Below are 13,712 nucleotides of genomic sequence, written 5' to 3'. Positions count from 1 at the left end.
ACGAGTGTTGAAGGCCGTCTTCCACTTGTCCCCAGGCCAGAATCTATCTACGTAGTAGGCCCCGCAAAGTTCTAGCTTTGAAAAAATCGATGCCTCTTTTATTCGATCAAAGAATTCTGAGCTCACGGGTAGAGGATACTGGTCTTTGGTGATGGCATTCAGACCCCGGTAATCAATACACGGTCTGAAACCTCCATCCCTCTTTTAATCCAAGAGACCAGCTCTAATGAATCCAAGTTCAAGGTTCTCCTTGATGTATTCAGACACTGCCTGAGTTTCTGGAATCAAGAGAGGAAATACTATTCCATAAAATGGCATTTTCCCAGGTAATAGGTTGATAGAGCAGTCGCATTCCCAATGAAGGGGTAATGTCTCAGCGGCTTTCTTGCTGAAAACATCCCTGAAGGACCGATACTGGGCTGGCAGAGAGTCATCTGGAGAGATAGTTGAATTTTTAATGACTCGATGCTGAGGTCTGATCATTGGCAAACACCTGAGATGGCACTAAGACTCCCATGACAAGATTTTGGTTCGCTTCAGTCTAATGTGGGAGCGTTCTTCTATAACCATGGAAGACCCATGATAATTGGACTTTCGCTTATGGGAGTATATTGAAGGAAATTAACTTCCTATGAAGAGCGCCAACTTGCATGGCAACTTCTGTAGCCCGAGAGCAGATAGTAGCCGTAGGAAGTTTATTCCCATCTATTCCAATGATGCAAAGTGAAGTCTGCAGAGGCACACTAGGCATTCCTAACTCCTCCACTTTCTTGACTGTGATTAAGTTACCATCAGCACCAGAATCCAAAAAGGCCTTGGGGGTTTCCGTGGCCTTCTCTATTAGCAGGATCACATCAATTGAGATATGGCTAGAAATATTTCCTTTTGAGGTATGCTGAAATGCACCTAATCTGACCACACCTTGATCAGTTAGGACTTCACGTTTCCCAGGCACTTGGGACAGCCAGTAAGATGGGGACCTGGTTCACCACAGTACAGGCATAGCCTTTTCTTGAACCTCCTCTCCCTTTCTGCGGCAGGGAGACGTGACTTCCCGATCTGGATGGGTTCTTCAGGAGGATCAACAGGGGCTGTGAAACGAGGAGCGAGCTTAAAGCTGAAGCATTACGACTGTTGCTTTTCCTGTTCTTTAGCTCTATGGCGAAGGTCTACCTGGATTCACAGGAATATTAGGTCGTCCAAGAACATTGGCAGTTCTCGGGACAGAAGAAAACAAAGGACAAAAATACATCTGCACACTTAACATATAATTAATAAGATGACCCATATTTAATAAATTACTATCAATGTTTCAATTGGGGGTGCTGCCATTTTGACAAAAATAAATGTTTACTAAGTTACTAGAAGGAGAAAAAGGTATTTGTCTAAATATATGGCGCACATAAAGTTATTGCATGAATATTAAAAATTAATAAATCTTTATTGGGTATACATTAAAAAAGAGGGTAATACCAATATCAGCGAAATAAAGGTTAAAATCAAGAAAGAAGTGACGAAAAGTGAAAGTGTAGTGAATATCTGTGAAAGAATAGAGTTTTTTAATGGTTTTCAATTTTTAATAAAATTGCTTTGGAATCCCGCTGTGTATCTTCATTTATTCAATTATGATAGTTGTAGACTTCAGTATTCATAACACTATTAATTGATACTCTAAGTGAGAGGAGAAAAGAGCTCAAAGAAGTGATATTATTGATCCATTATTACGGAAGATATCTAATATCAATACAAGATCTCATTTGAATGATGGGGGAACCCTTCTATTCAGTAATCTTGTTGTATAAAGATACTATAAACATATTTCTAAAATGGTCAAGTAGTAGTATTTCCTCATTTGAACTCCTAGTTATACGTAGCAGAGGTGTCAAAATAATCTCCGTCTGTCATTAGACACCAGTTGTGTGTGTTACTCAAACACCTAAGATTGGTAATACAATCAGAATCTAATAGTCATGATGTAAATATAACCCAGTGTGGTTTATTAAATTGAGTGGTTAACACAGTTGGTGAAGGGGCAGTATTAGGAGTTATGAGTATAATTTTTAAAATATGCCTAATCCCCCATACTTGACAGTATATTATAATGACAAGTTCAAATTGCAATGAAAAGTCCCCCAAGACTGAGTGCAGTGGTTGACAATTCACTACAATGTTAATATTCTTCCTGCATCTTGTGCTACTAGATTGCTATTGAAATATAACAGGAGTGAGCTCTTTCCTACTGCAGCGTCATATATCACAGCTAAATCTATCCAGTGTTGGCATTACAAATATATAAGATGCAACTATGTTGCCATTCACAAGTTAGCTCATGAATGAGCGTTAGAAGGCTGCAGCGCTGTATTTCTCAGTAGGACTCTCCTTAGTATATTGTATCAGACATTCTACTTAATTTACAACATATTTACAACATTTTAGTATAAACAGATTGGAAGAGTGCACAGCGGGCGTGCCGACGCGCATTTCGCTGTGTGCTTTTTCAAGGCAAGCCGATTGTGTGTATTGCCACAAAGTATATTGGTATGTAAGAGCCAATGAAATCACTACATTTGGACATGTGACGACTGGGACCAATCACGCAATGGTTTACACTTATGCAGTAAGCTCCGTGATTCCTCCAATGAGATACTAAGTACTGAAGTCCTAAACAAAGGTGTGTCATTTCTAGCCAATCAAATTACCCTGAATGTTAGAGATATCCCTGTATCGATCTAATATTAATACATAATATAAAGCAGCGAATTTAAATGGCATTACATACTACAGATATAGTATAAGGTAAGTATCGGTCATATTGACATGATTTATTGATAAATATTTATCAATAAATATTGATTATTATCGTAAATTGTATTGTGAATTAATTTATGTAAACTATTAGTTGTTAAAGAAGAAGGGATCATAGTTATGTCAGACAGACCCGATTATAGTGCATATATGGATACATGTTACAAATATAATACCATTTGGTATCTATATTACCTAATAATAAATTAGGAAACCTAGGAGAGTTGTTGTCTATATGAAGGGGTCTAAATCTTATTAGAACAGTAACAATATAATTGTTGACAACTATTATTGCACTGTGCCATATAGTGTATCAGTGAGTGTGAAGTGAAAACAAAAATAAATAAAATATATTTATGAGTGGAAAGACATCCATTGTTAATGGATGATGATTATAAAGTTAGTGTGTACATTTGAAAATTGAATATTGATGTTATATGATAAATAAAGTGAGTGTAAGTGCATAAGATTTGTTAATAAAAACGTGGGATGTGCAAAAAATAAACCAATTAACATGGAAGGGAGACCAACAAAACACACACAGTATATAGCAGTATAGCAGCATAGTCAACAGGCCAGGTCAGAACCAGACGGACAGCTCGGTACCAGGGATTAGACGGATTCAATTCAGAATTAGCCAAGTTCAAACCAGAAATCACCAAACTCAGTGCCAGGGAGGAGATGGAGATAGCCGAGGTCAAAAACGAGTATCAGAATGCACTAAGAGAGCTAGATGAGTGTTATAATTCCCAAGGCCTGCTCCGTGTGAACCCCCTAGGCTAGTGAGGTCTTCTGCCAATAACAACCGCCCATTGTTCCCTTAGAACAAGGATATGTTCACCAGTACTTAGGCAGCCGTCTGGGCTTATAACTCGGGGTAGTAGACATTCACACAAGGTACAATGGGATTCAGTGGTGAGAGGATCGACAGGAACAGAAACAGGTCAGGTAGACTTGGGAGTCGATCATATGGCTTAGTGAACCGATGGTGTGGCTTTGAAGCCAATGGTGCGGCTTGGAGCCGCTTGCAGAAGCGAGTAACAATCGATGCGGCTTTAAGAGCCGATGGTGCGGCTTGAAGCCGGTTACAGAAGATTGTACACAATTGATGCGGCTTTGTGAGCCGGTTATGTGGCTTGGAGCCGGTAACAGAAGAAGGTACACAGTTGATGTTGTTTAGTAAGCCGATGGAGCCAGTTGTAAAAGAGAGTAAACAATTGATGCGGCTTTGAGAGCCAGTACACAAGTTTGAGTACTGCATCCATAAGAGTTGGTACACAAGTTGGTGTACAAGTTTGTGTACTAATTAGTGTACTGCGTCCATGAGAGTTGGGACATAAGTTTGTGTACTAGTTAGTGTACTGCGGCTTAGAGAGCTGGTATACAAGTCTGTGTTCAATGGTTTCAGCTTTGAGAGCCAGTGGCAGCACGAATGTTGCTGATGTGGCTAGGGAGCCGTTGGAGGGGCACGAGAGCCGGTGGCAGCACGGAAGCTGCTGGTGTGGATAGGGAGCTGTTGGAGAGGCAGGAAAGCCGGTGGCAGCACGGACGCTGCTGATGCGACTAGGGAGCCATTGGAGAGGCAGGAGAGCCAGTGGCAGCACGGACGCTGCTGATGCGACTAGGGAGCCATTGGAGAGGCAGGAGAGACAGTGGCAGCACGGACGCTGCTGATGCGGCTACAGAGCTGTTGGGGATGCTGGAGAGCCAGTGGCAGCACGGAAGCTGCTGGTGCAGTTAGGGAGCTGTAGGAGAGGCTGGAGTGCCGGTGCCAGCACGGAAGCTGCTGGTACAGCTAAGGAGCCGTAGGAGAAGCAGGAGAGCTGGTAGCAAGATAATACCACTGGAATACCCTTCCACAAGGTGATACGGAATGCTGACGTTGTGGCTGAGCCGAGAGAACCTACAAGGTCTTCCACCGCGGGATCATCAACACCTCAAGGAGCCGTCGCCGCTGGACCCAGTAAGAGGGAACCCGGCATGCTGTGACAATGTGCATTTTACAACCCTGGAGAATTTGCCACTGCACCTTGCGTATACTGCCAACAATATCAGTTTAAGGTGTTGCTGGTAAGCGATGTGAGTCCTCTACAATTTCAGAATGCCAAAACAATTCCAAAAGACGAATTGTGAATATAAAAACACTGGATTGTAGATATAACCTTGTTCACTTGCTGCTTTGTACTTGCTATGTTTATTTTACAAGAGTAGATTTACTGAGGAATTTGGTGAAGAGTGAGCTGGTTCTTCATTTGTTGTTTTAAAATCACTTTGGTCTTGTTTCTTCTTTTTTAGCTTTATTTTGCTGCGTGCCTGGAGGGTGCCTCAGTAGTGTTAGCTTTCCCATTCTTTTGATTTCCCTGAATTCCCTCTGGTTGCATTTTCAGCAATGTTACTCACACACTTTGCATAATTCAAATATTAGCCATTTATGATATGTACATTTGGCTTTATTGAGTTTAATAATTCCAAAATATGCTGTATAATTTGCTCACAATATTTATCACTAAAAGTTCTTACAGGTTCTCATGCACTAGAATGTTAATATTCTGAAGTAAATAGTTTAACTTTATTTTTAGGTGCCTATTTATTAGTTTTACAGACCTGTAATCTGTTTCCTATTATTTGTCTGTCTGGTTTGGACACTAAATTTACACACATCTATATAATAAGCAAGAAAGCATGTCTGTCTCTCCATCTATTTGTCCTTTATGCACGGCCAGAGTTTTGGGCCTAGATCCACCAAATTTGGCATGGTGGCGTAGTTTGACCAGAATTAGGATTTTGCCTTGGTTTGAACTTCGTCAGGGCAACATACTGTCACACAATCGCTAAAAATCGGGACACTCTTAAATTACACAGGTTCCAGGGCGAGCTCCAGTGGAAATTGTAATTTTTTCTCAGGTTTTTGGCAGACTGACAAAAGTATCCTTTTAACCTCAGTCTGAGCAAACTTGATGACTCATGAAAGTTCAGAGCCTCAGTGTTTGCATGCAAGGGCGTAACTAGAACTTAGTGGGCCACATATCAAGATCTTAAAAGAGCCCCCAGAGGTAAAAAAAGAACACATACATTTGCCCCCACACAGAGGGCCTGATTCAGACCCACTCTCGAGCGCTGAACGCTCGCAAGCGGGTCGATGTTCCCAAGCCGTCGTTATGGATCTCTCAACCAAAGGGGGCGTGCTGTCGATGGTGATTGACAGCACGCCCCCTTTGGTGGGCGTGCTGAGGGAGTGGCTGCCCAGACGGAGGCGTTCCCATGGGAACGCCTACCGTCTGGGGACGGCCCCACTGACATCACTAGTGATGTCAGTGGGAGTGCTTTTGGCTCTGATAGAGGGCTCCAGGGCTTGCGGCAGCGAGACCCTACCGCAGGGCCTCGTCGCAAGCCCGATGGTCGCGATGGTCTTGACCATCGCGACCATCATTTTGGCTGCTCGCTATAGCTGTGGGTGGTCACCCACAGCTATGCGAGTGGCCTGGAGGCCGCTCCAAAAAAGAGGAGGGACGGCCCTGATTCAGAGCGAGCGCTCTGTCAGAGCGTCCGGCTCTGAATCAGGGCCAGAGCCCATTCGTGTAATGCTACACAGTAGTACCCCTTGTAAACATTATTCCCCTTACACTACACAGTAATGCCTCTTACACATTATACCCTTTACAGATTATGCCACATAGTAGTGCCCCATATACCACATTATTCCACACAATAGTAGTGCCCCTTACACATTATGCTCCCCCCCAGCAACTACTCACAATCCCGTGTCCCTCCAGCAGCCTCTCAAATGTGCCATCAGCAGTCACAGGTGTTGATTTGGGGGCCAGGCTGCCAGCAAATTACACCCAGCACACTGACAGGCAGCACCAGACATGGGCAGACAGTGCAGGCCTGATTTGAATCTGACGCTAGTCGTGAGCCAATCGGAGCTCATGGACCAGCAGCCGAATCAGGAGCTGCCACTGCTGATATGCTGCTGGTCCACAAGCTCTGATTGCCTTGTGACCGGTGGCGCTATTCAACATGGTTGCCTACCAGTGTGCCAGCTGTAATCAGTTGGCCTGCCTGCACCAAATCTATATCACTGACACAGGGCTACGCGTTACGGCCCTGACTGAGCCGGCCTACCTTGTGTGCATGACTGGGTCAGTGATCGCGCTGAGCAAAAAATTTGGACCCCTCACTTTCAAAAAATTGGGGTCCTACTCCACAGTTTCTGGGTCCCATCACATGTTATGGGGGATGAGTGCAGGCAGCAGTTGGGACAGTGCTGGGGTCAGGTGGTAGCTTGGGCAGTGCTGAGGTTAGGTAGCATTTGGGGTAGAGGGGGTTAAGGGCAAGCAGCAGTTGTGGAAGAGCTGGGGTTAGAGGCAGGGAGAAGTTGGGTTAGAGCTGGAGGTAGGAAGGGGTAGTTGCAGACAGCAGTTGGGACAGTGCCGGGGGGCAAGGAGGGTGTTAGGGGCAGGCAATACTGGGGGTAGGGAGGGGGTAAGGGTAGATAGCAGCTAGGGTAGTACTGGAGGGCAAGGAGGGGGTTAGGAGCAGTGCTTGGGGTAGGGATAGCAGCTGGGGCAGTACTGGTGGTAGGGAGGCAAGGATAGATAGCAGCTGGGGCAGTGGTTACTTCCTTCCTCCTGCTGGGAGCCCCCGGCCGGGTCACTGTTGTCCGTCTCTAGCTTGAGCTGCAATCCTAACTTGTCCCTCAGCAGCCAGGTGTAGATCTCCAGCTCCCTCCTGTAACTGGGCAGTGTCAACTTCTCTGGCCTCCTGCGTGGTCAGCCACAGGTGGACTTTAAGTTACAGATGGCATCCCCTCACTTGTATATCCCCATTAGCCTGCTTACCTCTGAGTGATGTCTCATGGACTATGTGGAGAGGCCGTCATGCTGGAATTTCTGTGGCCCAGGAGTCAGCACATGATGGGAGGAGAAGCACAAATGCCGTTGGCCAGACAGAGGAACTTGAAGCTGCAGAGCAGACCGGAGGCAGAGGAGCAGAGTGAGCTGGCCAGTGACGCACCTGACAGTAATGTCACCTGCGCCAAAACCCCGGTGCTGCTGTTGGGGGTCAGCGCAGGTCAAGAGCCCAGTGGCGGGTTCACTGGTATGGCCCTGGAGTGTGCTCTGTACGACCAGACACATCAGTGGCGGGTCACACAGGCTGAGAGTCCCCTCATAGAACTGTCACTGGAGAGAGGCAGCGGGCGATAATATCCTAGGGGGTAGGAGACAGTGGGGGGTGATCGGCAGGGCTCGGTGGCAATTGGACAAGGAGACGCTGCCTGCTGTGATTGGTTTTGGAGATGATGAGGATTGTTATTGGCTGCTGTGGCGCACACAGGTCAGTGACTCACAGTGCATCCTATGGGACCCGTTCAATTTTAAAAACTCCAATGCCTGTAGTGCGTAAAAATGCGCTATAGCGAGTATTTTACGATCACTGCTGGGTGCAGGGGGAGCGGTGGGCCACAGAGGTTAGCAAACAATGGGGACCTTTGCAGGATCAATGGAATGGGGTTATAGGCGAGGACAATGGAAACAAATAAAGGATGCAGGTGTACTTAAGGGTCCAGTTCTCAACCCAGGTATCCCAGCTAGATATATATATATATATTAGGGGTGAGCGGGTTCGGATTTCTGAAATCCGAACCCCCCCGAGCCCCCCCGATCCAAGTCCGATCCGAATCAGGCTCGACTTTTCCCGCCTGACTCGGATCTGAAATCGAGGCAAAACGTCATCATCCCGCCTTCCGAGTCTCGCGGGTTTTGGATCCTATATAAGGTACCCGCGTCGGCGCCATTTTCTCACTCGGCTGTGGACAGTGAAGAGGGAAGGTGGGAGTTAGGGCTGTGTAGTGTAGTGTAGTGTAGTGCTGCTGTTGTCCACTACTTCAAAGTCCATAGGGGCTGGCTGTGTTGTGCTGTACTGCTGTTGTTAATAGGGGCTGTGTCCACTACTTCAAAGTCCATAGGGGCTGGCTGGACTGTGTTGTGCAGTCAGTTCTCCATAGGGGCTGTGTCCACTCCAAAGTCCTGTGCAGTGTCCCAGTCCTAAAGGGGTGCTGTAGTGTTGTCCAGGGGGTGCTCTGTCCATCAGGGGTGCTCCCCCCAAGTGCTAAAAAAATAATATATTTTCTGTGTTTGTGAATTGTGTGCGCAGTAGCCGCACGTGCATCAACAAAGTAGTGCCAAGCGTGCGCCTGTGTCATAAGTAAAGGGCCGGCTGGCTTGACCGTTAAGGGTGCTGTAACCCCCGAAAGTACACTCCAGTCCAAACCAAAAAAAAAATTATTTTCTGTGTTTGTGAATTGTGTGCGCAGTAGCCGCACGTGCATCAACAAAGTAGTGCCAAGCGTGCGCCTGTGTCATAAGTAAAGGGCCGGCTGGCTTGACCGTTAAGGGTGCTGTAACCCCCGAAAGTACACTCCAGTCCAAACCAAAAAAAAAATTATTTTCTGTGTTTGTGAATTGTGTGCGCAGTAGCCGCACGTGCATCAACAAAGTAGTGCCAAGCGTGCGCCTGTGTCATAAGTAAAGGGCCGGCTGGCTTGACCGTTAAAGGGTGCTGTAACCCCCGAAAGTACACTCCAGTCCAAACCAAAAAAAAAATATTTTCTGTGTTTGTGAATTGTGTGCGCAGTAGCCGCACGTGCATCAACAAAGTAGTGCCAAGCGTGCGCCTGTGTCATAAGTAAAGGGACGGCTGGCTTGACCGTTAAAGGGTGCTGTAACCCCCGAAAGTACACTCCAGTCCAAACCAAAAAAAAATTATTTTCTGTGTTTGTGAATTGTGTGCGCAGTAGCCGCACGTGCATCAACAAAGTAGTGCCAAGCGTGCGCCTGTGTCATAAGTAAAGGGCCGGCTGGCTTGACTGTTAAGGGTGCTGTAACCCCCGAAAGTACACTCCAGTCCAAACCAAAAAAAAAATTATTTTCTGTGTTTGTGAATTGTGTGCGCAGTAGCCGCACGTGCATCAACAAAGTAGTGCCAAGCGTGCGCCTGTGTCATAAGTAAAGGGCCGGCTGGCTTGACCGTTAAGGGTGCTGTAACCCCCGAAAGTACATTCCAGTCAAAACCAAAAAAAAAATTATTTTCTGTGTTTGTGAATTGTGTGCGCAGTAGCCGCACGTGCATCAACAAAGTAGTGCCAAGCGTGCGCCTGTGTCATAAGTAAAGGGCCGGCTGGCTTGACCGTTAAAGGGTGCTGTAACCCCCAAAGTACACTCCAGTCCAAACCAAAAAAAAAATTATTTTCTGTGTTTGTGAATTGTGTGCGCAGTAGCCGCACGTGCATCAACAAAGTAGTGCCAAGCGTGCGCCTGTGTCATAAGTAAAGGGACGGCTGGCTTGACCGTTAAAGGGTGCTGTAACCTCCGAAAGTACACTCCAATCCAAACCAAAAAAAAATTATTTTCTGTGTTTGTGAATTGTGTGCGCAGTAGCCGCACGTGCATCAACAAAGTAGTGCCAAGCGTGCGCCTGTGTCATAAGTAAAGGGCCGGCTGGCTTGACCGTTAAAGGGTGCTGTAACCCCCGAAAGTACACTCCAATCCAAACCAAAAAAAAAATTATTTTCTGTGTTTGTGAATTGTGTGCGCAGTAGCCGCACGTGCATCAACAAAGTAGTGCCAAGCGTGCGCCTGTGTCATAAGTAAAGGGCCGGCTGGCTTGACCGTTAAGGGTGCTGTAACCCCCGAAAGTACACTCCAGTCCAAACCAAAAAAAAAATTATTTTCTGTGTTTAGCCGCACGTATATATCAAATCGATATAACATAAATGGAGGACCAAACTTTCTCCGATAAAAATAAAATAGAGAAAGATCAAGAACCACTTCCTCCTAGTGCTGAAGCTGCTGCCACTAGTCATGACATAGACGATAACATGCCATCAACGTCGTCTGCCAAGGCCGATGCCCAATGTCATAGTAGAGGGCACATACAATCCCAAATGGCAAAGTTCAGGAAAATGACCTTGAAAAAGACATTTAAATCAGCTGAAGAGAAACGTAAACTTGCCAATATGCCATTTACGACACGGAGTGGCAAGGAACGGCTAAGGTCGATCCCTAGTATGTTCATGACTAGTGGTTCAGCTTCACATGACGATGGAAGCCCTCCTCCCACTAAAAAAATCAAAAGAGTTAAGCTGGCAAAAGCACAGCGAAGAACTGTGCTTTCTAAGAAGATATCACAAATCCCCAAGGAGAGTCCAAGTGTGGTGGTGGTTGCGATGCCTGACCTTCCCAGCACTGGACGGGAAGAGGTGGCTCTTTCCACCATTTGCACACCCCCTGCAAGTGCTGAAAGGAGCACCCACAGTCCACTTGCTGATATGCAAATTGAAGATGTCACTGTTGAAGTACAACAGGATGAGGATACTGGTGTAGCTGGCGCTGAGGAGGAAGTTGGCGAGGAGGATTCTGATGGTGATGTGGTTTGTTTAAATCAGGCTCCGGGGGAGACAGTTGTTGTCCGTGGGATGAAAAAGCCCATCACGGTCATGCCTGGGCAGAAGACCAAACATTCCACCTCTTTGGTCTGGCAATATTTCTATCCAAATCCGGACAACAACTGTCTTGCCATATGTACCATATGTAAAGGTGAAATAAGTAGGGGTAGGGACGTCAACCACCTAGGAACAACCTCCCTTATACGGCACCTGCAGCGCGTTCATAAAAAGTTACTGTCAAGTTCAGAAACTTTGGCTAAGACCGTAAGCAGTCCAGGGACACCTAAATCCCGTTGTCCTGTTGTATCCAAGCGCCTGCAAACCACACCGTCAACTCCCTCCTCGTCAATTTCCTCCTTAGTCAGGATCGGAAGTAGTCCTGCAGGCCATGTCACTGGCATGACTGACTCTCCTATCCGGGATTCCTCTGGAGGATCCTGCATTGCTACGCCTACTGCTGCCACTGTTGCTGCTGCTGGGAGTCGTTCATCATCCCAGAGAGGAAGTAGGAACACCACTACTTTTACTAAACAATTGACCCTCCAACAGTCCTTAGCGAGGAGGATGAAGTACGACAGCAGTCATCCTGAAGCAAAACGTATAACTGAGGCCTTGACTGCTATGTTGGTGTTAGACGTGCGTCCGGTATCCGCCATTAGTGCAGTGGGATTTAGACAATTGATGGAGGTAGTGTGTCCCCGGTTCCAAATCCCGTCTAGATTCCACTTCACTAGGCAGGCGATACCGAGACTGTACAGAAACGTCAGAAAAAGTGTCCTCAGTGTCCTGAAAAATGCCGTTGTACACAATGTCCACTTAACCACGGACATGTGGACAAGTGGAACAGGGCAGACTAAGGACTATATGACTGTGACAGCCCACTGGGTAGATGTATCACCTTACGCAGCAACAGCAGCAGCGTCACCAGTAGCAGCATCTCAGAAACGCCAGCTCGTTACAAGGCAGGCTACGCTGTGTATCACCGGTTTCAGTAAGAGGCACACCGCCGACAACCTCTTAGAGAAACTGAGGGAAATCATCGCCCAGTGGCTTACCCCACTTAGACTCTCCTGGGGATTTGTGATATCTGACAACGCCACCAATATTGTGCGGGCATTACATCTGGGCAAATTCCAGCACGTCCCATGTTTTGCTCACACAATAAACTTGGTGGTGCAGAATTTTCTGAAAAGCGACAGGGGCGTGCAGGAGACGCTTTGGGTGGCCCGAAAAATTTCTGGCCACTTTCGCCATTCAGCGACTGCGTGCCGAAGACTGGAGCGCCAGCAAACACTCTTGAACCTGCCCCGCCATCACCTGAAGCAAGAGGTTGTGACGCGGTGGAACTCAACCCTCTATATGCTTCAGAGGATGGAGGAGCAGCAAAAGGCCATACAAGCCTATACATCCACCTATGACATAGGCAAAGGAGGGGGTATGCACCTGACTCAAGCGCAGTGGAGAATGATTTCCGTGTTGTGCAAGGTTCTCCAGCCCTTCGAACTTGCCACACGTAAAGTCAGTTCAAACACAGCCAGCTTGAGTCAGGTCATTCCCCTCATCAGGCTTTTGCAGAAGCAGCTGGAGAAAGTGAAGGAGGAGCTAAGACGGAGCGATTCTGCTCGGCATGTGGGACTTGTGGATGAAGCCCTTCATTCGCTTTGCCAGGATTCCAGGGTGGTCAATCTGTTGAAATCAGACCACTACATTTTGGCCACCGTGCTTGATCCTAGGTTTAAAGCCTATGTGGTGTCTCTCTTTCCGGCCGACACAAGCCTACAGAGTTGCAAAGACCTGCTGGTGAACACACTGTCAGCTGAAGCGGAATGTGACACGTCAACGGCTCCTTCTTCATTTTCTCCCGCAACTGGGGCTGCCAGGAAAAAACTTAGGTATCCTAAGCAACCCGCTGGCGGTGATGCAGGGCAGGCAGGACCAAGTTTGGACATCTGGTCCGGACTGAAGGACCTGGCAACAATTTCTGACATGTCTACTGTCACTGCATATGATACTGTCACCATTGACAGAATGGTGGAGGATTACATCGGTGACAGCATCCAAGTAGGCATGTCAGACAGTCCATACCTGTACTGGCAGGAAAAAGAGGCAATTTGGAGGCCCCTGTACAAGCTGGCTCTATTTTACCTGAGTTGCCCCCCCTCCAGTGTGTACTCCGAAAGAGTGTTTAGTGCAGCCGGGAACCTTGTCAGCGAAAGGCGTAGGAGGTTGCTTCCACAGAATGTGGAGAAGATGATGTTCATCAAAATGAATTATCAGCTCTTCCAGGGAGACCAGCCTCCAGAAGGTACAGAGGGACCTGTGGTGGTGGATTCAAGTGGGGACGAGTTAATACATTGTGAGGATGTACACACTGAAGAGGGTGAGGAATCGGTGGATGAGGAGGATGAGGATGACATCTTGCCTCCGTAGAGCCAGTTTGTGCAGGGACACATTAATTGCC

Source organism: Taudactylus pleione, unplaced genomic scaffold (genome assembly GCF_031769625.1).
Source record: "Taudactylus pleione unplaced genomic scaffold, aTauple2 ptg000454l, whole genome shotgun sequence".
Lineage (NCBI taxonomy): Eukaryota > Metazoa > Chordata > Amphibia > Anura > Myobatrachidae > Taudactylus > Taudactylus pleione.
Note: the sequence above shows the minus strand (reverse complement) of the source record.